Source organism: Callorhinus ursinus, unplaced genomic scaffold (genome assembly GCF_003265705.2).
Source record: "Callorhinus ursinus isolate GAN/ISIS: 27379988/994484 unplaced genomic scaffold, GSC_fseal_2.0 scaffold20, whole genome shotgun sequence".
Classification (NCBI taxonomy): Eukaryota; Metazoa; Chordata; class Mammalia; order Carnivora; family Otariidae; genus Callorhinus; species Callorhinus ursinus.
In genome coordinates this window covers 28,618,170-28,645,181 of record NW_027397082.1, presented here as the reverse complement: position 1 = coordinate 28,645,181, position 27,012 = coordinate 28,618,170, and the positions used below count along the sequence as shown (strand labels likewise).

General features: G+C 42.4%; 1 protein-coding gene across 13 annotated transcripts in view; it reads right to left on the bottom strand.

Moving 5' to 3' along the window:
• The window catches only part of SLC16A12 (solute carrier family 16 member 12), a 75,577-nt gene that overhangs the window by 28,238 nt on the left and 20,327 nt on the right, over positions 1-27,012 (bottom strand). For 3 of the 13 annotated variants that reach the window (XM_073904467.1, XM_073904456.1, XM_073904458.1), the window contains exons 3-5: positions 8,149-8,245; positions 6,318-6,460; positions 5,510-5,706 (exon numbers count right to left, since the gene is read on the bottom strand). The exons of 5 other annotated variants lie outside the window; for them this stretch is intronic. The gene's annotated coding sequence lies outside the window, so the exon portion shown is untranslated. The remainder of the gene's footprint in view (positions 1-5,509; positions 5,707-6,317; positions 6,461-8,148; positions 8,246-27,012) is intronic. 5 more of the 13 variants (XM_073904461.1, XM_073904457.1, XM_073904460.1 and 2 more) reach the window with 2 other exon arrangements.

The window sequence follows — 27,012 nt, the reverse complement described above, 5'->3', positions numbered from 1 at the left end:
TTCACCCTGTCCCTGACCTCCTGTTCTGTCCTACCCCATGCTCTCACTCACACACGGCACCTGACGGGCCCCTGCAAGCAATAGCTTCTCTACTTTTGCTGATACCACATTACCGTAAGTCAGAGTTTCCTGAACGGCCAGATGTGAGGCACATTCATGGGATGCTTTACGTCTTGCGCTCCCTCTCACAATTTCAACGTGACCAGCCTTCAAAGTTCTACCCACATCTGCATGCATGTGCACGCACGCGTGCGCGCGCGCACACACACACACACACATAACTCACTGCTTAGACATAAATAGGTGCCAAGTGTCACGAAATGGTAGAATCAATTGTACAAGTAAAACAGCCAAAGCTCAGAAACCTCTGCCTTGGTTTAGTTCTAGCCTCTTCATAGTTTTTCCTTTTAAATAACCCCAAGGTTAAGCTGTTTTCCAACTGAAGACTGTAAATCCACCAACATATGAATGTCCAGTATCCGGACCATCCTCAGTCAGTGCTGCCCAGTGCTGTTCAGGAATGCTGAAGCAGGGGCGCCGGGGTGGCTCAGCTGGTTAAGCGTCTGCCTTCGGCTCAGGTCATGATCTCAGGGTCCTGGGACTGAGGCCCCCACGGGGATCCCTGCTCAGTGGGGAGCCTGCTTCTCCCTCTGCCTCTGCCACTCCCCCTGCTTGTGCTCTTTCCCTGTGTGTCAAATCAATAAAATCTTAAAAAAAAAAAAAGAATGCTGAAACAGGCAGTGAAATGTACTGCCATAGATCAAGAATTAGAAAGGTTTTCAAACTCTTTGAATAGTAATCTCATTGCTGGGAAGTTATCCTAAGAAAACAATTTAAGAGAAGATGGACACTAGGGGTGGAAAATAATAGTTGCATTATGAATAATATATAAAACAGAGACAGCTTAAGTGCTCAACAACTGGGAAGTGTTTCGAGAGTTATGACACATGAACAAATGGAACAGTATTCAATCTTTTAAAACCATAAACAAGAAGATAATATTGTAATACGGGAAAACATCTATGATGTCATGTTAAGGTGAAAAGAAGTCTCTAAAACTGTGTGCACATCGTGAGGAGAAGCTAGGTAAAACTTATGTAGAAGTTGTATATTTGCAACTATCGCAAAGAATAGAAGGATATGCAAAAAAAGGTATACAGTTGCAGAGATGATGCAAAAAGGTATACAGCTAATTGTTAGGAATCATTTTCAAAATTGTATCCCATTTTGTATGTAGTTTTCTTAGATAGTTCAGGCCTACTCCTGTGATGAAAATATGAGCACAGACATTTCCTTCGTATAGTGTCTCAAGGACTAGAAAGAACCGTATCACTTATTGAAACAACACAGTGAAAATTAGACGATTGTTCAGTAGAGGACGTGATGTACGTAACAAGCCCCCAGCAAAATGAAATGTTCCATCTCGTTACAAAAATCTTAAGCATCATCAACTTTTCCTTTGCCTCTTGTGTCTCCAGATGATTCCATTTTCATTTGTTTTAGTTGAGTAACTGCTCTTTGGCATTCCCACATTTTATGAGTTAAGAACCAATTTGTGTGGATCTCTCAAAAACATTCAATTGCAAGAATCCAAATGAGCGAGGTGAGTAACACACCCAAGCAGCGCTGGGCTGACGGCACCATGAACAGAGGTCTGTTGTAAGTTAAAGTCGACCTGGGTAAAACCACAGAACCGGGAACATTCTCACAGGGTTCCAGGGTGGGGAGAAGTAGCTTTGAAAGCATCAGTAGACGGTACCATGATTCATAATTCCTCATGAGCAGGCCCACTTGAGCCTCACAAGCCTCAGAGACGGGCGCTGTTTCCTCCCGTTCATGAGGATGAAGCTGAAGCCCAGAGGAGTGAAGGGACTCACCTGGCAATGCTACATGGACATACAGGTGGAGATGAGAGACCCTGGCAGATTTTGGACAGTGCCCTTGCCCATCCACCCTCCAGATTTCCAAACGGCTATTGGGCACTGCTGTCAACAAGCCATACAAACAATGGTAAAGCTTGAACACCCATTCGTGTGAGTGATCATGACAGAAGAAAGGGGGAGGAAGCCCACAGGCTAACACAAGGGTATACTGCCCAAAAAAAACACTCGTGTTTCTTTCAAAACAGGTCAGTTAATAGATTTCTATATATTCAGAAGAAACGCACAGGTTAGAGAAGGCTAACGTAGTTTCATGGGGACTTTGGAGCAGCCTGCACTTCCCCTAGGATATTAGCCTGCACATTCTTATAAATAATTAACTGCCCTGATATGGCACAAATATAAGAAAAAAGTCCTTTACTGAGTTAATAGTATACCTAAAACTACATGCAAAGGAAACATGTTACCATCAGGTGATTCTTCATTTTACTAATCAGCCTCCAATTTATTTCATTTTGGCATCCAACCACTAAAGTATAATTGCATTCTGCATCTCATTCTGGTTTCAGAAAAACCTTTTTGGAACAAGAGAGACTCTATATCATGATGTTCCTCTAAGATTACTCCTTAATAGTACAAATTAGGATATAGGCTCATTTTCACGTCATCCTCCTTGCTTTAAAAAAATCTAACCATTTGCAAGGGTGCCTGAGTGACTCAGTTGGTTAAGCATCTGCTTTGGGTTCAGGTAATGATCGTGGGGTCCTGACATCAAGCCCTGTGTTGGCTACCCACTCAGTGGGGAGTCTGCTTCTCCCTCTCTCTGCCCCTCCCCCCATTTGTGCTTTCTCTCTCACTCTCTCTCAAATAAATGAAATCTTTAAAAAAGTTTTTGTACTATTCTTACAACTTTTCTATAAATGTGATATTATTTCTGGGGTGTCTGGGTATCTCAGTTGGCTAAGCATCCAACTCTTGATCTCAGCTCAGGTCTATGATCTCAGGGTCCTGGGATCAGGCTCCCTATTCAGTGGGGAGTCTGCTTCTCTCTCTGCACTCTGTCCCTCCCTGCTGCTCATGCTTTCTCTCTCTCTCTCTCTCTCTCTCTCTCTCTCAAATAAATAATAAAATCTTTTTAAAAAATCTAACCATTTGCAAAGAATTCTTGATAACAGTCAATAACTTTCCAGGAAAGCATTGCATTTGTGGGGCAAATCCTTCATGTTGTCCTCGGTAAAGTTTTCTGAAGTGATCTCTTCTGTCAGTAGAAGACTTATGTACCTCTTACAGTCAGTGTGCTGCTACAGAAAAGTTGACAGTGGTCTCGGAACCGCTTGTTTTGTTAGGGCTCCCAACACTATCTTTCTTGCTCTTTCCTTCCTCCATTCCCTTTTACTTCCAGTGCCTTAACCTTTAGCTGTACCCCTCTTTATAAATTGCTTTGCAGCCACAAAACAGATAAAGGTATGTGGGAGAAAGATATCAAGGGCAAGAATTAAGACCATTGGGTCTAAGTGACACGACGTAGTTGTATGACCCTGTGCAAATCACTTCCTCTCTCCTACCATTTCCTAATCTCCAAAACCAGGGAGTTGAATTACTGTTTATCCTTCAAACCAGGTGACTGATTATGAGGTATCTCTTCCCTCATGTGTGAGTTACCTGGTCAACCAGGCACTTCTCAGTAAACTGATGGTTCTATTCTTTGTTTTTACTTAAGAATCATGAAATTTGCCAGTCTCTCTCCTTTTTGAGGCATTTCTAAAATATTCCTATACTCTAGATAGTATTTTTGGAATATCTCTTGAGGTATTTATTACCTTTTGTTGGCAAGCTGGTTTTCTCTCATGGCCCCCTTCTCTTATTAAGGCTAAGCCAAGAAGTTTATTGCTGTAAGAAACAAGAAGACCAGTCCCATCCATAATAAATTCATCCATAAATAAGGAATCATAGGCTTGTGCTGAAGGGGAAGTTTCTACCGCACAAAGGGAAAGTAGTTCCCTAATTCTTCACCATACCACTTATCTACCCCTGGTCAAGACTTAAGAGAATCGGAAGTGCAGCCCTGAAAAACCTAGGCAGCTCATCATTCTTCCTTTTAAAAAACCTTTCGCCCTTCCTGTCTGGGTAGGCTTCTACAGGACACAGTGAGGACAGAAGCCAATACCTGGAGACCAGCAAGATGAGTGTCACCCGCAGAATGCCTAGACACCAATACTGAGGAAAGCTCTGCTTAGGCCAATGAGAACTCAGGGACCTACATGGCAACCACCTCATCCACCATTACTATGAGGACACATGAGTTCGCTCCTAAGCCAGACAGGCAAAAGGAGACGGAGGGATAAACACCACAGAAAGGAGAAACAACACTTACTTAGAGATTAACCTTGGATTTAACTAAATATTGATCCAAAACGACTGAGCTAAGATGAAAGCAAGTATTTTAAACTGGCAAAGACTGTTGGAAACTTTTCAAAATTGAGATATAATTTATACACACCCATTTTTTAAGTTTATGTTTTGATGACTTTTGACAATGTATACACTCACATAACCGCAACCACCACAACTAAAATAGAGAATATTTTCCTCACCCCAAATACTCCCTCATCCTCCTTTGCAGTCAATCTCCACCAACCTCAGCACCACGCTACCACTGGTTTGCTTTCTATCCAATATAGATTAGTTTTGTCAGCCAAGAATTCCATAAAAATGGAATCACACAATATGGACCATTTTGTTTCCAGATTCTTTCACTCATGGTAATGTTTTAAGATTCATCTAGGATGTTGTGTGTATCTGTAGATTCCTTTTTATTGCTGAATAGTAATCTGTATTATGGATATACTGCAATTTATTTATGTATTCATCTGTTGATGGACATTAGGGTCATTTCCAGTTTCAGACCATTATGAACAAAGCTTCTGTGACATCCATATACATTTCTTTACGTGGACATCTGTTTTCATTTTCTTGAGTAAATATGTAGGAATGAAACTGCTGAGTCATATTGTAAGGATATATTTAACTTTAGAAGAAACTCCCAGACTATTTTTCAAAATGGCTACACAATATTATGAGTAATATATTAGAAGTCCAGTTGCTCCAGCATGTAATGGATTTTCATTGTAGTTTTAATTTGTGTTTCCCTGATGACTAAGAGTGTTCACCATCTTTTTCATATACTTATTAACTATTCATACATCTTCTTTTGTCTATTCAAATGTCATGCACATTTTGGGGGGTTGTCTTTTTATTGAGATATAAAAATTCATTGTATGTTGTCAATACAAGTCCTTTGTAGACATATGTATTACAAATATTTTCTCCCATTCTGTGGCTTGCCCATTCATTTCTTAGTGGTATGTTCTGAAGAGCAGAAGCTATTAATTTTGATAAACTGGAATTTGTTATTTTTTCTTGTGTAGCCATCAAATGTATTTCTATATATTAGTGGCGAGCGATTACATATTAAAATTTAAAAATACCACTTTATGGTGGCATCCCAAACCATGAAATGCCCAGGAATAAACTTAGCCTAATATTTGCATTACTTTTCCACTAAAAACTACAAGACAGTGCTAAGAGAAATTTATAAATGCCTAAGAGAGAGAGAGAGAGAGAGATACCATGTTCATTCCATGGAAGATATCGAATCTATCCAAGTTGATTGATATTTTCAATGGCTGGGAATCACAGAGGACACCATGTGCGCCACAGGGCCATCTTCCAAGTCTGCTAGGAGGATTCCAACACTTTTCTGCACAGCCTTCAGAGCAGCGGAGTGGTGTTCTTACAGACTTGTAGCCTGGGGCGAACTCACGATCTGAAAAGGATCCAGTGTGGAGGGAAGTTAAAGAAACTCCTCCGGCGGCTTGGGTTTGCACAGTCTCTGGCCCAGGGAGCCAGCTATTTTTTCCATTTGGAGTCTCTGGGTCTTAGGGATGCCTTCTACTGCAGATGGATTTATTTATTTTTGTTGCTCAATGGTATTACATGTGTGCTATGAAAAATAATATTGCTCTTAGTAAAGAAAAACTAGTGATTTGCTTTTCCCCCTCTCCTTTCTGCTTCTCTCTGCTTAGTCCTCCCACGGATCCTGGTAACAGGGGAATAACTAACTACTGACTTCACCCAGAAATTTTGGGGGTGTCTGTCGGGCGCCTTTGAGCACTAAACTGAAACACTGACTTCCAGTAATGAAGCTGCCCAAGTTCCTACACTGGGTGTGAGACTTGGGGGACAGGAATACTTTACATAGGACCTAGAATAAACAGCAGAGCAATTTATCTGGTATTTGGTCTACAGACAGGGAGAAAAGGGTACAACCTGTGATTCACGTAAGATGCAGAGAACAGAAAGCACCTTCTTTCCCTCCCTGCCCAGCTGCTACCCCGCAGAGCTGCTGATTCTAGGCAACATCAGAAAAATGCTTACTTCTGCGTCTAATAGTTTGTTGATGGTGCAATTCAAAACCAGGAGCTTGGCCCCAATTACCGTCCTCTGCAGTGATGGAGCTCTTGTCTTTCCTCTTTGGAAGTGCACGTAGAAGAAGCGACAGGCCTGGGCTGTAGCCCTCTCTGATAAAAAGTATAACATGCAGTCAGTGATGCCTGCGCCTGGAACAGTGTCTGGTATAAAGCTGATGTAGCTCAGTGAATAAATTCTTGTGTCTAACTCTGTGGGCTTGCAGAAGTCTTGAATTCTAATTTTGCACTCTTACAGCGTATGGAATTATTAGGTCAGAATATGTTCTATCAGAGGCCTCTTGGCTGCAGAGAGAAGCTTGGGGCTTGAGATGCATCACACAGAATCTTTCTGTTCATTCACAGAGAGCCTTTTATTGAAGAACAGTGCTGGCTGTCTATACCAAAACATTTTCCACACTCTGTAATCACGGCTACCGCTATGTTGTTGGAATGGGAGAGGCAACCAGTCAGATATTTCTGACTTAGCTAGAAGTTAACCCCTCGAGTTATGCAGCGTTGTGGAGAACCGGTGTTTGAAAGCCAGCGCAGGCAGAACTCAGATCTGCCTGGAGTGTGAGCTCCCTAAGAGTGGGGGACCCTTGATGCTTCAGTGCCTCAGACACGGCCTGGAAGAGAACAGGCACTCACTAGACATTTAGGGAATGAACATCCCCAATTCTCGAGTTCTGGACGTTTTCTCAAATCACATGGGGAAGGGGTACGGGGAGCTTGAGGGATGGGGGCAAGAAATTACCCATCCGTTCTTTGTTCTTTTTATCCACTATCAAACCAGATTAACCAGCTTTCCCAGCACCTGGGTAACAGAGTCTTAAGTGAATATATCTCACGGAGTATACCAGCATGGTCGGGCCCTGCCTCCAGACCAGGCCAAACCTGCAAACATAACTTCACTGCCAATGTAATGGAAAAACTCAGATTTTTCCTTCCTGTGTAGGGAAAATCCAGTTCTTCCCTACTATGTGTTTCTCTCCCGTGAGTCTCCTTTACTGCTCACACAAAACACTTCACGTCTGACATTTCCAGTCACCCGCACACCAAGAAGCCATTCTTGAGCACCAGCAGGGTGTCCAAGAATTCAACTCAATTCTGACTTCTACCCAGAGAAAGTGTCAGATCCCACAGTTTAAGGGCTCAGTCCCAGAAGACCGTCCCTCACCCCCCACCCTCAGACAGCAGTCACATGCCAAGGATATCATCTGAGCTTCTGACCAACAAACAATAGTTCAGCAGTGCCAATGACCTCTTCCTTGGGTTCCACTAATTTGCTAGAACGGCTCACAGAACTCAGGGAAACACTTACTCATGTTTACCAGTTTACGCTAAAAGGCTATGATAAAAGATACAGATGAACATCTAGATGCCAGAGACATGTAGGGCAAGGTATGTGAGCAGGGCCCCAGGACTTCCGTGCCCTGTCCAGGGATGACACTTTCCTCACACCTCCACGTGTACACCAACCTGGAAGCTCCCCGAGCCCCACACGACTGGGATTTTATGGAGGCTTCCTCACATAAACGTGATCAGTTATTAACTCCATTTTCAGCGCCTCCCCTCTCTCAGAAAAAGGGAGGGGGACGCGGGGCTGAAAATCCCAAGCTTCTAATCATGGCTTGGCCTTTCTGGTGACCAAGAGAGTGGCTAAAAATGCATGCGGGTTGCTGGAGGGCTCACCTACAGAGCCTGGCACTCGGCCCACTGTCTGCCCCACACTGCACAAGCCATCAAATTCCACAGGCCCTTAGAGATGTTTATTTTTGCATTCTGTAGACTCTGCTCACCGCTTGAGCCATGGTAGGTCACACAAAGGACAAGGTGTTGCCAAAGCTGAGAATGTGGTGTACTCTTTAGTGCAAGACCGAGAACCGGAATTTCTTTCTGGAAATGAAAAACTTAGAAATGATTATACAAAAATTCTTTCAAGATGTGGGCGGTCGTCTTTGTCTCCATCCTGATAGAAATAGTTAGAACTGAACCAGTCATTCTACTCCCTCCTAGTTTGGGACCCAGAGAAAAGGCTGGTGAACTTTCACAACAAAAGCTTTGGAAGTAGTGTTCAACCAACTTTTTCACGTGTGAGTTCACTCTATACATTTTAAAATATTTCCTAAAAGTAAATAAATAAAATAAAATATTTCCTTAGCCAAACATGGCAACAGTTATGTTTTTAGTGTTATTTGTTGATTAAGAAAATATATAAAGGGGCGCCTGGGTGGCTCAGTCAGTTAAGTGTCTGCCTTCCGCTCAGGTCATGATCCCAGGGTCCTGGGATCGAGTCCCGCATCCGGGTCCCTGCTCAGCAAGGAACCTCCTTCTCCTTCTGCCTGCAGCTCCCCCTGCTCGTGCTCTCTCTCTCTGAGAAATAAATAAAATCTTTTGAAAAAAAATATTTAAAGACATCTGTTAAAATGAATTTCATGGTATTTTCAAATACATTTTATTTTATTTTATAAAACCCTAAGGCACTTACAAACATTTGACAAAGCCTGACAACTGCGTAAGATGTTATTCTGTTCATGGGCGGTGTTGCATGTACTGTGGATTTGCACACCCTGTACTAATTCTCTCGTCTCTTTCCAGGTCAGAGACCCCACAGATTAGAAGCTCCCCTCTGTTTATTAAGGGTAGGGCTAGTGCCTTACAGAACATAAATTCCTTCTGGTTTATTAGGTGTATTATTTATCCTAGTAGGGGCCAGGAAGTTGGGGAAACCTCAACAAAGGCATTTATAAAGATGTGAGCTGTGTTCATAAACTCTAACAAAGGTCAGTAGAGTCCCCTGGGGCTAGGAACAGTGGAAGATATTACCACCTCTGGGCCTGAAGGGCAGAGGGAGAGAGCCACTATTGGAACCTTCTATAAAGTTAACCGTAGAAAATCTTGGGCAAAGGAAAGCAGTCAGGCCACAAGGATCAGACAGTAAAAGAGCCAAGGAAATAAATACACCAGCCTCGCACTCCTGACGCCTTCTGAGTCCTCTCGGTGGCTGGACCCAAGGGGGACCCAGGGGCTGCAGCTCCTGCATGTCAGTCTCCCAGGGGAGAAATGGACGGACAGTGGACATAGAGGGACAGATGGAAGCATCCTGCACACCAAGGTGGGCTGCAAGCTTGTGTCATGCACCAGGGCTATGGTTGAAAGATGAGGTCAATTCCTGAGCCATTGTGGGCTTGCCTTTGAACAAGATCAAATCACAAGAGGGTTACCAACTCAAATCTTTTGGCTTATTTCAAATACAAAACTCAGTTGTGACACTGACCTCCTCTTTTGCTGCTCTTGCTTTAGTGCTCCCTTAATTTCAGGCAGCAATCACTTTTAAAGGGACAATGCCAACACCTGTATTTCTGCTGCCAATCTTCCTCAAGTTTCCAAGAGCCTACAAGGTGCCTCAAACTCACATGTCCAAAAAAAAGCACAGGCTCTTCTCCCCTGGAAACAAAATGTGTGTGTGTGTGTGTGTGTGTGTGTGTGTGTGTGTGTGTGTGTGTGTGTGTGTGTGTGTGTGTGTAATGCTTTTAGCATTTCCAACTAGGCATACTAGAACACTCTTGAGTCCCCTTGATAATTCCCCAGGTCTCATAACAAGTGAGGCCAACTCTTACCACTTCCGCTTGTGTGCCTCTCATATCCACTTTCCCGCTTTAATTTCCCTTTGTCTTGTACCTGACCCGAGTCAGAGCCTGCCACAGCGGGCCCAGCTCCATCCGTCCCTGACAGTGACCCTCTTTAGACTTCTCTGCTACTCACAAACTGCAAGCTCTTATTGAGTGTCTCAGTGCCTCGGTTCCCTTATCTGCAGGACAGACCCGTGGACAATACCTCCACCTGGAGACAAAGACCTCCTTTGCATTGATTCCATGTGTCGGGCACCTTGGTAGATGTGGCACCGCTGGCCTTCCTTGCCCTCCTCGCTGACACTTCTCCATAGGAGGAAAGCGGTTATCTGATTTGTGACTTTGGGAGAAACAGATATGGCTGCACTTTTGGTCAGTTCAGCCCTTCTCTTCCTTGTGTTACCCCCGTCCCCCACCAACTTGGGATCTGCCTGTTAGTAGAGAGGGCTCATCCTTCTCAGGTCTTCCATGCTACAGATGAAATAGGGGCAGGTGCCCTTGCAAGTCAGCCTGTGGTTGTTTGGGTGTGGCAGGGATTGTGATTAGGTAAATCTGTATTTCTTATGGGGAGAGTATTGCAATCCTCCTTGGCTGGTAGTCCTAAGCCTCATTCCCCAATTCTCAGTATCATAAGCACTGAAGGTGGCATTTTGATCTTCATTGGTTGGATACCTGTTTCTGCCTCTACATTGGTTTTGAACTTAGGGAAAAGATGAGTGTTTTTTATTGATCTTTTCAAATCCCCATTCCTGCCTTGTGGAGTTATCTGGAAAATGAAGTGAGGTAATCCATATTATATCACGAAGCACAGGATCTCCCCACAGCACAAGCATTCAAATAAATGTTAGCTATTATCACTCTCGTTGTTATAGACTGCCTCTGTGAACATTAGGAGAGGGGTGAAGAATTTAAGATTTCAATATTCTATGATTATTATAATTTTTTATATCGAGATAGCATGGGAGAGTAACAGTTATATCAGGTAAAACTTTATAAACTGCAAAAGAAGACATCACATTTCCCTGTCCAGGGACTTCACGCTGGAGCAATATGTATGTTCGGAGGCTGGGTATGAAAAATGTTCTGAGAGGGGAATTCTCTGAGAAGGAGGCTTACAAGAGGCCCTTAAGGGGCGCCTGGGTGGCTCAGCCTTTAAGCATCTGCCTTTGGCTCAGGTCATGATCCCAGGGTCCTGGGACCAAGCCCCATGTCGGGCTCCTTGCTCAGTGGGGAGCCTGCTTCTCCCTCTGCCTGCCGTTCCCCCTGCTTGGGCTCCCTTTCTCTCTGACAAATGAATAAATAAAAATCTTTAAAAAAGATCTGCCACAAGTATGAACACTGCATCACATTGTTAAGCACACACAACAGTGCACTTGCGGTGGCTCAGACATGTCTGGCTTGGAAACTCAGCTCAGACAACCACTGGCTGAATGACCTTGACTCACGGCCTAGCTTTCTGAATCCCAGACTCCTGCCGTGGACATCTGAGCTCATAGTTCCTCTCTAATAGGGCTCATGAGGAGTAAAGGGCAAAGTATATGTAAAAGCACCTCCCTCCTATTTAAAGATTCTTTTATTAACACAGTCCACACTCAAAAACATGCTTACCTAAGTTAAACTTATGCCAGCTACTAGTTCAAACAGTGACACGATTATCAAATTATTAATAAATGAATATCTTCATCATAGACGAAAGCACCCATATTTCTCTTCCTAGAGCATCCAAAGGGAAAAAAGGCCAGGAGACACCCAATGACTTTATATTGCTATGTCAACTTTTTCTTATGATCTAGAGACAATACAAAAGAGGTCAATAATGGGCAGAGAGTGGCAGAGAAAATGACAAAGAAAACTTCCAAGAAATACCATGGTTTTTGACCGTTTAAACCAATTTTCACTTCTTTGCAGTGCACACTGAAATGCACACTGAAATTCTTTGCAGGCAATTATCTGTGCACCGAATATCTGTATCCACATTCTCTTCCCTTTTGATGACTTTTCCTAAGAGATACACGGATGGCACATCCCAGCCATGGATTCCAACAAAACCCTTCCCAGGGATGGTCATGAGGACTGTAGCGGCACCAAATCCACACTGATGCTGGGCTAACTCACAATCGGAACACAAAATGTATGCGCTATGAGTGCAACTACAGAAAATACATATGCATAAAGACAAGATGAGAAAGCAATGCACAAAAATAGAAGGCAGTTGTGTGAAGAAAGTAGGATTATGAATGCTCTTTTCTGAATTTCTTGGAAGACTCAAGCCTTCTTATAAAAAGTAATAAAATCATTTTTACAGACTTGCAACTAAGTGTGGACTTGCGGTTTTTTTCCATTTTCCATCAGTTTATACAGGCTTTCTTATGTAGTTGACAGAGGTGACATTTCACATTGAATATATTTGTCATGCTTGCTGTCTTTATTCCAACTTGTCAAGATTTTGAGGAGGCTTTGCTTTGGGACCACTCCTCACACATGAATTAAAGGCCACCCCTCATGTCTTTTCTTCCCAACAGGGCGAAAACAAGAAATCTACCTGTGGAAAGAAAACCTTTCTAATCATATTTTAAGGTTGTCTAAAGAAAGATTCAATTGACAGGATTTAGTTTTTATTGTTTTTTCTTCATATATGTGTGGTACAGCGTGTGTGTGTGTGTGTGTGTGTGTGTGTGTGCGCGTAAAATAAAGATATTTATTCCAGCATGGTCTTTTACTACAATTTTCAAGTTTGTTTTCCTCTTAGAAAGTGTTGTAATATTTTATGGGTAAGTAACAGGGAATGAAAAAGTCCACCTTAGGACAATTGCACTGGGTGGAATGAGAATGTGACATTCATGTGGCATTTTAGGTTCACATGAGAATATCATTCCCTCTTCTTTGATAAACTTTTTAAGATTTTATTTATTTATTTGACAGAGAGAGACATAGCAAGAGAGGGAACGCAAGCAGGGGGAGTGGAAGAGGGAGAAGCAGGCTTCCCGCGGAGCAGGGAGCCCGATGTGGGGCTCGATCCCAGGACCCTGGGACCATGACCTGAGCCGAAGGCAGACGCTTAATAACTGAGCCACCCAGGCACCCCTGACAAACTTTTTGAGAGAATGCTGACTATGACAAAATTGTCCTCACTGGGGGCAAGGGGAAAAGGAATTAACGTCTTCAGGATAAGAATAAATAAAGGCTTGAGTTATATTGGATAGTTTTAGAATCTTGGAACAAGAATAATCTGAACAGAGAAAATAAACATTTTGATTTCAACAAAACAGTCATCTATAAGATTGAAAATTATAGCTTTGTGTCTACTTAATCACTCATGTGTTAAACCAGTATTTCTCACTGAGAATCGAGTGTCAAATAATATAAATTCAATTTATTGGACTTCTCATTTCTTAAAAACACAGCCAATTAAGAACAGCAAAAAAAGGCTGATGATTGGCTGAAGTCCACATTCCAAAGGCCAGTGTATTCTTACCGTGCATTCTACATGAACAAGCTATGGGTTTCAGGCCCACCAATGATAAGCAGTAGTCACAGTGCAGGGCGGGGGGGATGGTATCACAGACAGATCTGTAACCAAGGGTGAGATCATTGCTATGGGTCTAGGAGCAATAGAGATGACCTTGACAAAAAGAAATAAAGAACAGAGAGAAAGATAAAAAAATAAAAACACCCAGAAAATTCAAAAGCTTGGAGTCATTTTATTAAGTAAACCAGAGCAGAGGCTGAAATCTCTAGCATTTGTGGCCATCAGCTGAAAGAGTTCTTAAGGAGCTGTTTGGGTCTCCAAAGATGGATGATGCGTGTCTTGCAGGGCTGGTGGGCAGCCCCTCACGGCCTGGCAACGAGGAGTGTCTGGGGTTGCATGTAAGAGCCCCATACGGTTTCCTTCTATCTATGAAAAAAGAAAAAGTCCACAAAGACTGAGAAATGGGCATCCCCTCACCTCAGTCAAAGAAGGAGGCTCAGGATTCAAAAGAAAAATCATTTCTGGGGAAGAAAAATTGTCAAAGCCAGAGTCAAATGCAATTTGTGATTTACATATGTAAATTATGTGACTGTGACATGACGTAGGTAGAAACAAGTCTAAAAACAGAGAGAAAAGGAAATGAGTGTTACGGAAACAGAGGCCTCCTTGATCCCTTATCTCTCTTTTCCTCAGCTTTGCTTCTCATATGGATAATGTGACTCTGAGGAAAAGTTACTTTTGCAGTTGGTAGGTCAAAGGTCCTAGGTCAGAAAACAGTAAATACACAGTGTTCCAGAAGAGATGTGTGTGCTTGCTGGTAGTGAATCGACCCCTGCAGGGCAAAAGGCACTCAAGGATGAAATCTGGAAGAACGGGGTGATGTGCAGACTCTTTTACTGCCAGTGGGCAGTGCTTCAGACAGCTGGTGGGGGCCACCACGGACCCCCTTCACGGCTGGCTGGGAAGGAGGCCATAGGCTCTGTGCGATCTGTACAAAGGGTCAGATTCCTCCTAACGAGCATGGCCGTCCTAGGCAAGGCAACCAGGCTTCTCTAAGGGGAAATAACATTTGACTAATTGGGTATTTAAAGGAAATGCCCAGAACGGTGGGGCAGAAAAAGACAACTCAACATTTTAATTCTGTAGGTGAATATCATCATAATAGCAACAGCTACTGTTTTGTGAACATTGATCTACGGGCCAGGCACTGTGGTCAGGGACTCACATACATGGTGGTCTTTCAGAAGAGGATCTGGGTACCTGCTCTTCATTGTTGGTGGAGCTCGGCATCATGGTACCATGATTTTGGTTAGCAGAATTTCACTTTCCTTCCTGAATTGATTCTGTGCCTATGGAAATGCTAATAAGAGCTTAGCAGTGAAACCCTCTCTCCCTCAAACTGATAGACTGTGGGACAGGTTCAGTGAAGTTTTAAAATAATCTAGCTTTGGGACACCTGGGTGGCTCAGTCAGTAAGGTGGCTGCCTTCCGCTCTGGTCATGATCCTGGGGCCTTGGGATCGAGCCCCACATCGGGCTCTCTGCTCCTTGGGGAGCCTGCTTCTCCCTCTGCCACTCCCCCTCCTTGTGCACTCTCTCTGTCTGTCAAATAAATAAATAAATAAATAAATAAATAAATAAATAAATATCTTTAAAAATAAAATAAAATAATCTAGTTTTAATTAATTTGGTCACTGTAATGCATATGCCTCAGATAGGAGCACCAACCAACCAACCAGAGTGACAGTTTCCCACCAGATGCCTTAGAAATCCAGAGATGCTTCTTCTCTGAGCAGTATGGATTCCCAAAGGACCACCTCCCTCTTATAAAAGAAATAAGGAGGAAGGCTATGGCCTAGGACACAGAGAGCTCACGGGGAACCAAGATACAGGCTTTACCCAGAGACAGCAAGGTCTGGTTGAGATTATTCTGCACAGTATCAGGATAAGTAGAAGCTCTGATGTGACAAGAGTCAAAATGAAAATGGACATGTCAGAAGTGACTAGGGTGTGGCTTTCATCCCTGTCAGCATGGATACTGTACAGCCTCACAGAAGGAGTCTTTCATGAGGAAAGAAAGAATGATTGTGCTTTTTACTTTTAAATAGTCATCTCTAGAAAATGTGGGCATATTAATATCAGAGGCATTATCATTGTCAAAAAAACCCTTAAAATTAATCTTGGTATTGTTTTCATTTAAATAAAGAAACCAGGCCCATCCTTTTACAGACATACTATTTTGACCAAAACAGTACTGCTCAATGTGATCATCAATATCACACTCCAGACGTGGCTCCCAGTGAATGTTTGGTGTTCCCAAAAATCACAGTCACTTTCTTAGAGTGAATAGCCACTGTGGATGATATTCAAAAGAATATCCTAATGGTTTAAAGTAGTTTCAAAAAACGAGGCTCCAAAATATTGTGAACAATGATAGGTTGACCTTAAAAATTCCTACTGTGGCTGCTTTTAAGAGGAAAATGATATTAATCATTCAGATATATATTTCCTTTTGAGTCAACATTGGATTACATGTATGTAAACAGGTGAGCATATAATAAGGTTTATTATTTCAGAAATGATGAAAAAAAGGTGTAAAAGTAATTGTTGACTAGTCATTGGTGTAAAAGTTACTGTTGACTAGAAAGGTTCAGTTCAATGCGCTCCTATGATCAAGAGAGTCAATATAATTGCTGGTCATCATCAAGGGGAAATAGGAACAAACTAAAAAATATAATTCCCCTTTATCAAACATCAGCATCCATAATGCTACAGCTCTGTTCATCTGAAAACCAAGAAAAAGACAACAATTTCAGAAGGGTCAGAGGTAGATGACCACAGTGTCTCAAGACATGAAGGGTCTTCATAGGAAGAGGAATTTAAAAATAGGACTCTTCTTCAACAGGCAAAGAAATCAAAGGTTGATGGGCTTGAATATTACAAAATCATGATGAGTAGGTATGATGAATCTGGACTTCAACATATCTCAGAACCTGCTGGCAATTCCTGAAGTCCAAAAGAGATTGCGGTGGCTTATACATGAAACAATATTCTCTGATTCTCAAACTCTCCAACAATCCTCCACGATGGCAGGTCCACATTTCAATTCTGACACTATCAACCCAGAGTCAGCATCAGACCCCACAAGTTAAAGGGCATAGTCTGCAAGACTGCCCCCACTCCAGATGCCATCTCAAGTTCACCTGTACTCCTGACCGATCAGCTAGAAACTGGGGTTCCCCCAACCCCCTCCTCAGGTTTGATAACTTGCTAGAACGGCTCACGGAACTCAGGAAAACACTTTATTTATGTTTACTGGTTTATTACAAAGGATACGGATGAACCACCAGATAGAAAGGTATTTAGGGCAATGTCCAGAAGGGTCCTGAGTTGTGAGCTTCTGTCTATGGAGTTGGGGTGAGCCACCTTCCTGGCAGGTGCATGCATGTGAATGTGTTCAACAACCTGGAAGCTCTCCAAATCTTGTTAAAGAGTTGTTTTAGAGTCTAATCTCCAGCCCACTTCTCTCCCTTCCCAGGATATCACTGAGTAGGGCTGAAAGTCCAAATCACATGATGTTCTAGTGACCAGACCCATCCTGAGGATACCAGACGCCCCACCCTAAGCTACCTCATTAGCACTAACTCAGGTATGCTTGAAAGGGGTCCCTTATGAAGAACAAAAGACATTCTCCTATCACTCAGGAAATTCCAAGAGTTTTAGGAGTGCTGTGCCAGGGGCCAGGAAAAAGACCAAATATATTTTTTTAATCATACCACAAGTATGTTAATGTTGAAGTCTCATCTGAAACATCCAGTAAAATAAATGTGAAATTCTACTGTGACAGGCTAGATGACTATCTCCAGAATTTACCCCCCGCCCCCAAATTCTAATTGCACAGCTCTTGGGCTCCTTACCCAGCTTTGAAAATACAAAAGAGATGAGAGAGTGGAAATCAAAAAGAGGATTTTTTTTAAAAGACAACTTTTTTTTTTAGAGATGGGGGGATGCCCCCACCCTGCCTCAAGCTTAGGAAAAGTAAGATGCCAGTGAAACCATTGGGGGGCCTACTTGGGACTCTGCATTTGAAACACAATGGAGGGGGATCTGACTCCAAGCCCAGGGAATCAGAAGAGTGGCTGACACTCGGCTTTGACCTTGGCACAAAGGAGAGTGGCACTCCCCCCTCTCTCAAGATGACTCAACAAGTGCAGCAGAGTTTCCCCTGGGTCAGGCACGGACCCTGCTGAGGAAAGAGCTGCCTGGAGCCATTATAGTCCTGCCCAGGTGGGCTTCCTGCTGGGGTGGGGGTGGGGTGCTTCTCTAAAACCAAAGGTCCATAACTGCTGGAGAACCAGGAGCCAAGGAGGTTGCAACCAGCCAGAAGAGAAGCACTACATGCCTCACAGGTATTGGCCTAGAAGGGTTGAGCAAAACACCAACCAACCAATGAAACAACAACAACAACAACAACAACAAAACCCAAAAAACAAAAAACAAGAACCAAAAACAAACAAACAAACATCACCCACCAGATAAAGAGTGACAAGTGTAAGATTGTGCCCTGTTCTCCTAATCCCCTCTTCTACTTGAGTCAGGCTCTAGAGGAGCTAAAAAAAAAAAAAAATTACAACAACCTAGTAAGGAAGAAACATTAGGCTGGCAAAGGGGAAAGAATCATGCCCCCTTCTCCCACTCCAAACAGCCAACTTTTTAGTGGCCCTGCCTGGGGGAGAAGGTGAGGATTGGCATTAAATTAAATTCTATGTTCTTATTATTTGCATGAGTTAGCTATTCTAATTTCTGCATCAAGACTGTGTTTGTGACTTGGGGTGACCAAGGGACCACCCATAACCCAAGAATGAATGGAGAGCCATGGTACCTGTCCAGGTTTTCATTCAGAGATGGCAGAGGGCTATTCCTCACTGAACAAGTTCTAAAGCAAAATAGGAGATGAAAAATAAAGTTGCACCTTTATTACATTCTGTAAGTAGTGCTCATTCCAGATACCATCTACACAAAATGAGGCATATTGATAGGACCTACAAAAAAGTTACGGAACTCATCTCCAGAGGCCATACCAATTTAAGTATAAACAGATTCAAGAAAAGTTTAAACCAATTCATGGATAATATCAAAATGGCTTACGAAGAGAAAAAGGGACTATTTGGACGATGCTGTCACATTTTGTGTTAACATGATAACCATGTCTTCCCACTGGCTTCTTTTGTTTCTGGTGTCATACTTATGAGCAAACAAAAGATCAATTTCACTGTTTTAAAAACTGTGTGTATCTTCATTGGCTATAACTGTTATATACCAAGACAGAATAATCTGTCATGACCATTATTTCATTGACCAAGGCATTTTAAACAAGACTCTATATAGATGATGATAAAAGTACACAGACTATCCACTAAAGGTTATTATTGACCTTCCCTTGAAGTTATCTTTCAGCTCATATGGCCTGAGACGAGACCAGTTTAGGAACAAGCATGAGGACAACCCAACCAGACCTAAAAGAACTTGCAAAAATTAACTATAAATAATTTGTGTGGGTTAATCTGTACTACTTAGTTATAGTTGAGTATCCATAAAATGGAATAAAAAGAATACCTTACATTGGTTATATAGCACTATGGAGCTTATAATTGAAAATATTACTATATTTCAGCCTCCAACCCTCTAGTGAGAAAAACAGAGAAGGGTAATGGTCAGCTCTTGCTTCTCTTTCTGCCCAGCACCCATGGCCCTTCCTCTGGGCAACAGCAGATCTCTTTGGGCATCCTATCCATTCTCAGTTCACATGCCTTGGGAACCTACACGCTCTTGGAGAGGCCTGGCCAATTGGAGATACTGATTTATCCAGAGACTTGTGAGCCAAGCTCGACTAGAAAGTCAGCCATGGGCCATTTGCTGAAATAACTGGGAAAGAGTGCTTTCTTTACACAGGGTTCCCAAGTCCCAGAATGGATCTATAGAGTTTGCTGGTAGCTGTTTTTATCTCTACTTGGAGGGACCCCCACCTAAAATGAAGTCAACCCAGGAAAGAGAAGGAGTGAGAGAGAAATACATATTTCTGAAATTGTGTAAACATTTGAATTCGGCTATGTCTAAACTCTGACCCTGGGGTTCTCTGTTAAGTATACCGATGAATTCATTTTTTGTTTTTGGTCATGTTGCATTTGATTTCTGTCACTTGCACCCAAAAATCATATCTAGTTTTCGTAATCATTGTTCTTCATGGCTCAGAACCTAGATGATTTTCCAAGATCATGCAGGAATTTGTGGCTGAGGCAGGATGCAAACCCAAAGATGTCAAACTCCCCATCTGTGGTTCTTCCCAATTCTCAATTTCTTCCAAATTCCTCAGTTGGCTCTCCATCCCACATACTTATACTACCCATGTTCTACAGGCCTAAACAAACACATTGTTATCTCCTTTTGCACAAACACTCATATAATCAGATGGGCCAGCAGCCACGTCAGAAGTAGAAGAATCGGGAGAATGAATTTATAACGTGAAACAGACAAATGAAGGGTTCTCACTAAAGCAATTTTGTCAAAGCAGACGATTACCACATCAATCATCAGTTCCCTTAGTGCTTAAAATTCTGGAAGCCTATGAGACTGAAGTACTACGAGCCACAAGAACATAGTAGAAATAAAGAAAACCCAAGTAATCATATTGGTTCCATTCCTGTGGGTAACTAACCACCCACACGATATGATTTTTTTCTTGAAGAATGAACTACAATACAGTAATGTTTAGTATTGAAATTTTCACTTCTCTACTATGAAAGTCTGCCAAAATTATTAAGTAGAATGTTTTCCATCCAACAAAGAAGTCTGTCAGTCAAGGATCAAGGAGGACATAGAGATGGTTCATGAATAAAAACATGTGTTCAATCTCACACTGTTAATAGTATTTGTTGATTCAATTTTTTTGAGTCATAGTAGGCAGTCTCTATCAAAAGTTTAACTGAACTCTAGTTTAGGCATGTCATACAGCAACACTCCCCCAATACGCGCAGATATGTTTGTATAAGGGCACATCAGCATTAGTTAGAACTGCAAACACACTGGAATAAGTTTTCAATCAGTTGGATAAGTTGTGGTACATTCAGCTTCCAATTTAATATAGCAGATTGAACATGCATGCTTATATCTACTCTCTCCTAAAACACCACTAATCATGAAGAAATAAAAAAGAAAGAAGCCACAAAGATAAAGGGCACAGGAGAGAAAGGGACAGCAGGTAAAAGATGCAAGCCACGTTTGGGAAGCTGGAAGTGAACAGAAAGACGGTATACAACGCAGCACACAGGGAACTGGAAGTTGATCCAACATGGAAGGAATACAGTAAGAAGTAAGCCAACTGCAGAATCCCAGTAAGTGTCAGGAATGAAGGAACAGAGGTTTCTAAAGGCAGTGAGTATGGGATGGGGTTAAAAATAGAGCACGATGGACTCTGAAAAACAAACTGAGGTTTCTAGAGGGGAGGGGGGTGGGGGGATGGGTTAGCCTGGTGATGGGTATTAAAGAGGGCACGTTCTGCGTGGAGCACTGGGTGTTATGCACAAACAACGAATCATGGAACACTACATCCAAAACTAATGATGTCATGTATGGTGATTAACATAACAATAAAAAATTTAAAGAAAAAAAATGGAGCATTAATGGAAAGTCTTTAAAAGTTCTTGCCCCCTAGACCATTAGCCATCCCTTCTCTGGAAAAAAAACTAGATTTTATTCTGTGGAAACGCTGCACACTATGTTACTGGAGACAGCAGACAGAGCTAGAATGGGGGGGCACCACATGAACGCAAGAGGATTAAATAAAAATCATGCTGAATGGTAAAACACCCTGGCCCCATTTGACTAGCAGCCAGTCTTCTAACCTCCAGGCAAAAGACAAAGATATATTCTTGGAGGAACTGACCACACTGAGAAAAAAGGCATTGTCACTTGGGAGATGCAGGAACTAAATCCAACAAACCTGCTCATCACAATGCAGCTGACAATTCACAAGTCCTCCCCTCCTAATCAGCTTCCTAGTGTCTCATTCCTAAATGAATAGACAACCAAAGATCACCAGCTAAAAGCCTCTAATATAAGAGCTGGCATGGACGATTCAGGAGTGGGGGGGGGGGTAATGAACTCAGAGGCAATAAGGACAATTCAGAGCATAAAAGGAAAAGACAAGGACACGAAAGAAAAAAAATTTTTTTTAAAGATTTTTATTTATTTACTTGACAGAGAGAGAGAAAGCACAAGCAGGGGGGAGTCACAGAGGGGGAGGGAGAAGTAGGCTCCCAGCTGAGCAGAGCCCAATGTGGGGCTCGATCCCAGGACCCTGGGATCATGACCTGAGCCGAAGGCAGATGCCCAACCGACTGAGCCACCCAGGAGCCCCTAAAGAAAAAATTTTTAAAACCACTATAGTTATTATCCTCAGAGACATAAAGAAAAGACAGCTCATAAATGAAATGGGAAAAGGAGGCTATAATAAAGAAACATTCAGAAACTAAAAAAAACCTCCCCCTGCTTGTGTTCCCTCTCTCACTGTGTCTCTCTCTGTCAAATAAATAAATAAAATCTTAAAAAAAAAACCCAAAAAACCTCTTGGAATTAAAAAAACGAGCGGGGCATAATATAAATAGGGTTCAGTATTATCCCTGGTTTCAGGCATCTGCTGGGGATCTTGGAATGCATCCCCCAAGGATACAGGGGGACTACTAGATCCACATGCTGTGTCCGTTCAGAATCATCCTATCTGGTCATGCGCCACATCGATAAACACGCTCTCCTTGGGTCAAGGAGAATATCCAGCTTCTTTGCTTTTATGTATGTATTCTTAAAGAACACAGGTAAAAACAAAGAAATTCAGAAGTTAACATGTAACTATACTAATAAGAAATGTATATTATTCAAAATCAAACTATTGTATATCACATTTTTGTATCAAATTTCTGAAAACTCAAAGACCAGGTCTTTTTAGCTTAAGTTGGAAAGCACATCAGTGCAACAAGGGTAGTGGCAAGCGCAGGGGGAGAATTCCACATGGTGCAGGGGAAAAAGCACTAGATCGGGGCCTAGCTAGGAGCCCCAGTCTCCCCAAGCATACACAGTTGGTTAGAAGCAGAGTGGAATGAAATTCAGATCTCCTGACTCTCAATCTAGCATGCATCCTACTACATGCTATTGCTGTCCTGTGTGCAATTACTGATTTAAGAATTAGAAGGGTATAGACATCAGAAAGAAAAAGAAAACCCAAAATGATTTCATTAAGAGCATGTTTCTCTTGGGGTGCCTGGGTGATTCAATCGCTTGAGCGTCTGACTTCGGCTCTGGTCATGATCTTGGGGTTGTGGGATCGAGCCCCACAGGCTCCACACTCAGCAGGGAGTCTGCTTCTCCCTCTCCCTCTGCCCCTCCCCTCTCTCTCTCTCAAATAAATAAATAAAATCTTAAAAAAAAAGAGCATGTATCTCTTAATTAAAGGACACCCTTTCTAATAACATATAAAATAACATTTTCTTATTGAGGTCAAAACCATACTTTACGTACGCATGTTAACTATGTATTTATTCTCTCCAAATTGTAAATTATAAGGGCACTCAGATTACATAAGATAAAATTAGAAAGAGGTACAATTTTTTATTTTATCTAATTCTGTACTTAAAAATATAGCAAGAAACAAAAAAACAAAAACAAAAAATATAACAAGAAACAAGCATTACTTTTATAACCAGTAAAAAGAAAGACCATAACATTTACTAGTTCAATTGACTGAGGTTAATTACATTAGCTATGATCTCTCATTTATATATGATAGGCTGAAGTATAATTACTGACAAGGAAAGTTATTCCAGATCTATAGATATGTGAATGAATTAAGTTATAAAACTAAGCATGATCTACTCCATTTTTACCAAACATATATAATATAAAATATTTATAAAACCTCTAGAATGTTATATATTAAAAAGTCAGGATACAAAAAGGAAAGACTATGGACTATAAATGCAAAGTCGGGTAGTAGGCAGCACTATTTATCACATCATCTCATTCCCCTGCTTAAAACTCTCTAATGGTTTCCCCCATGCCCTGAGACTACAACCTAACCTCCTTATAATCCATAAGACCTTGAATAATATGATCCTTTTCAAATCTTCAAATGTTACCTTCTACTACTCCTCCCCTCAGTCATGAAGAAGTAGCGTCCTATGCCTTCTTTCTGTTCTCTGAAATCTTGCCAAATTCATTTCTGCCTCATGGCCTTTGCACTTGCCCCTTCATGCCTTGAAAGCCCCTTCATGCCTCATCTTCCCATAGATGGCTCCTTCTTGTCATTCAGATCTAAGGTCAGATGCCCCTTTCTAAGATAGCCCTTCCCCACCATAATAATTTACGATGTCCGCTAAGCTCCCTAACCCCTTAGTAACTCTCTAACTAATTAGGCTTTTTCATTTCCTTATAGCTACCACTATTTGAAGTCTCATTCATTAATTTAATTGTTTATTATTTGCCTTCATGACAAAACTGTAAGCTCCATGAGGGAGGGAATCTTGCCTATTTTATTTAAATGCTGCTGGGTTCCCAGCACCTAGAACAAGTTTAACATTTAGCAAGCCCCCAACAAATATTTATTGAAAATGAAAGATTGTCTCATAAATAGAAGACAATTTGATCCTTACAAGTGCTTTTCATTTCAGTTATATAGGTTGGCTACTCACACATTCACAACTGCTGAAAAGCCCTGCATGAGAGGAGTGAGGGGAATATACAGCCCGCACAATCACCATCTGATCCTGGAATTCAGACAGGAGGGACGCCCACAGAAATATTTCTGGTACGACTGAGAACTGGATCCTGCATACGTTCACCAGCTGACAGGCAATGCTCCTGAGAATTCAGCATCTTGCCCAGGGGTTTGCAGTATTTCAGAGCCAGGCACTGGAGGGCTATCAAAAATGTGTCAAGTACCTTGAGCCCTTGGGATTACAGAAGCAAATAAACATCACTCATCTTGGCTATGCATTTGCCAGGCATCAATAAAGTCAATACCCATTCCATAAAGAGCATACATTTAAGTTTCCAGCTGCCAAATCACATTAGTTGCCACAGACTGAGACCAACACGATGCTTATAAATATTAATTTGGCAGAGGATCAGGAATTCCCCAACTTCATATCCATTAGACCTCCATCTGTCCAAAGAAGCCAGCAGTCAACTCTCTCTTACCTCTGCAGCAAAAATTTAAAAAATGAGAAGCAACAGTGCCTGGCAAAGCTCAGAGGAAACGCGTGTTCTACCCACAATCAAAATTACAATCTGAGGTCAGGGTCAAGGGGTTCCTATTTGGTAAGAAGTACCTTGTCAAAACAGACAAGCACTGAGTTCATTTCTCTCCAGTGAATGTTCTCAAAAGCAGCCCTACATCATTCAAAACAACAGGCTTTAAAAAGGATAAAAAAAAAAAAAAAGGATAACGCAACCCTCTCTTTGAATAACAAATCTTATTAAATTACAAATACGTCAAAATGACTTATTTCTCATGTAACTGGCCTTTTTTTTCATTACTTTTTTATATTAACTATGTCTTACAGAAGTGGTAGGTCCTTGATTAACCTCATTATGTAAACATGGCCTTGTTTTTATTTGAAGATTTTAAAATGAGGTGGTGACTCACTTTGGTAAGGAGAAAACTCACGAACAGCTAACGGAATGGCCTCTCACATCCATAGTTGCTATCCCAGTACCACCTAGAATGATAACAGCTCCCTGTGAAGTCCCGCCTCCGCTCCCCCCTCCCCGCAGCCTGTGAAGGACCTCTCCCAATGGCTGGCTGCCTTCTCTGAGCCGATGCACATGGTGATGAACAGACTGGACAGGAGGTGGTGGGACCCTGCGGGGAAAGACGGGAGGGACCGGCCAGTGCGTTCCTAAAGAAGGAAGAGGGACAAGTGGATGAGTCAGAGGCAGTCACTGGGAAAACCACGGGGCCGGTCCGGGGGTGGGGGTGCTCAGTGCAACCCGAGAAGCTGGGCCCACAGTCAGACTGTGGACAGGAAGGGCACCTGCAGCGGAGTCTGCAGCTGTCCCCAGGCGAGGTGGGCCGCCGAGGCCCGTGCCGGGTGGGGTTACGGCAACAGAAAGCAATGGCAGGCGCGGAGGAAGAGGAGCCTGCGAGCTGGGGGGCCGGAAATGAGGGAGGAAGCGGGCCCAAAGCCAAACCCAAAGTCCTCGACTGCTTCTCTTTTGAGACGTCCGTGAGAAATCTGGGCGCAGGAAGAAACGTTGAGACAAAAGGAACCGTGATGCCTTCTCCAGAAGGAACAGGATGAGGATGTGGAACTGCTCCTGTGCCTCCCGATACACGATTTGTCCTCAGCTTCAACTCCTTCCAGGTCTCGGAGGCCCCAGCCTTAGTCTTCAGATCTTACCAGTCTTTTGCACATGTGCACGAAACCAGTGCCCGTGCTCACAGCTCAAGTTTGGACCGTTCCACAGTCTCTTCGACTTTGCTTCAGACTAGGCAGCCAGAATCATCACGTCAAAACAAAACCATCAAGAAAAGTTTCCCACCAAAGGTCACAGATAATTGATTAACACCCAATCCCAAGTACAGAGAGCCTTCGCTGAAGCCTCCCCTTAACACCTGTCCCCAAGCCCTCCTGATCCTTCAAAAACAAGCAGAAAAGCCACCCTTTCAGCCTGCACATGACTCAATATAGTAATTAAAAAAAGAAAGGAATGAATTATATTATTGTAAACTGGACAACTCTTCTTTGCATAAATGTAGCCGTTTGCTCCGTGAAAGGATGTCTTTTGGCTCTTTCTGAACTGGTACATAGGCAATCCTTACTGCTTTTGAAGCCGACACAGACTCTTGTGATGAATGAGCCTTGAAACTCTTTGGAAAATTACAGAATATATAATTCACAGACTAGGAAGAAAGTAACTTTCCCTTTCATTTGTAATCAACTAAGATGACCAGCCAAAGTCTTGCTGAGCAAACATAACCCAAAAAGGAGATTTCTTTGTGCTAAAAATCCAACTGGGGGAGGAAGGTGGTCTAGGGCACCAGAAAGCCATGTGCTGAGACCTGGTTGTAATAGTTTCCTGCCAAGAGAGCCTGGTGCTGCTTCACTGGGCAAAGGAATGAGCGGCAGCCAGGCCTCGAGTGTGGGAGCATCCATGGACGGCCTCAACGTGAAGAGTGGCCCCATGACAGGGGCGATGCCAAGTCCAAAATCAGCAGGTAGGAGGCCCACGTGAAGGCTGCACAGCCGGGGACAACCAGGAGTTACTGCCAACACCTGAATTCATATGGCTTGACCAAGCTTCAGGCGTTCTTAAATACACATATCATACATCCTTAATGCAGAAAAAGGAGAGAATAGAGCAAAAGGACAATAATAAAAATCATCTGTATCCTGCCACCCAAAAGGCACTGCTTTTATTTGGAGTAAATCCTTTGAAGAAATGTTTTTTATATCATATATGTATGTAAATATATCTTTTTTTTAAGATTTTATTTATTTATTTGTGAAAGCA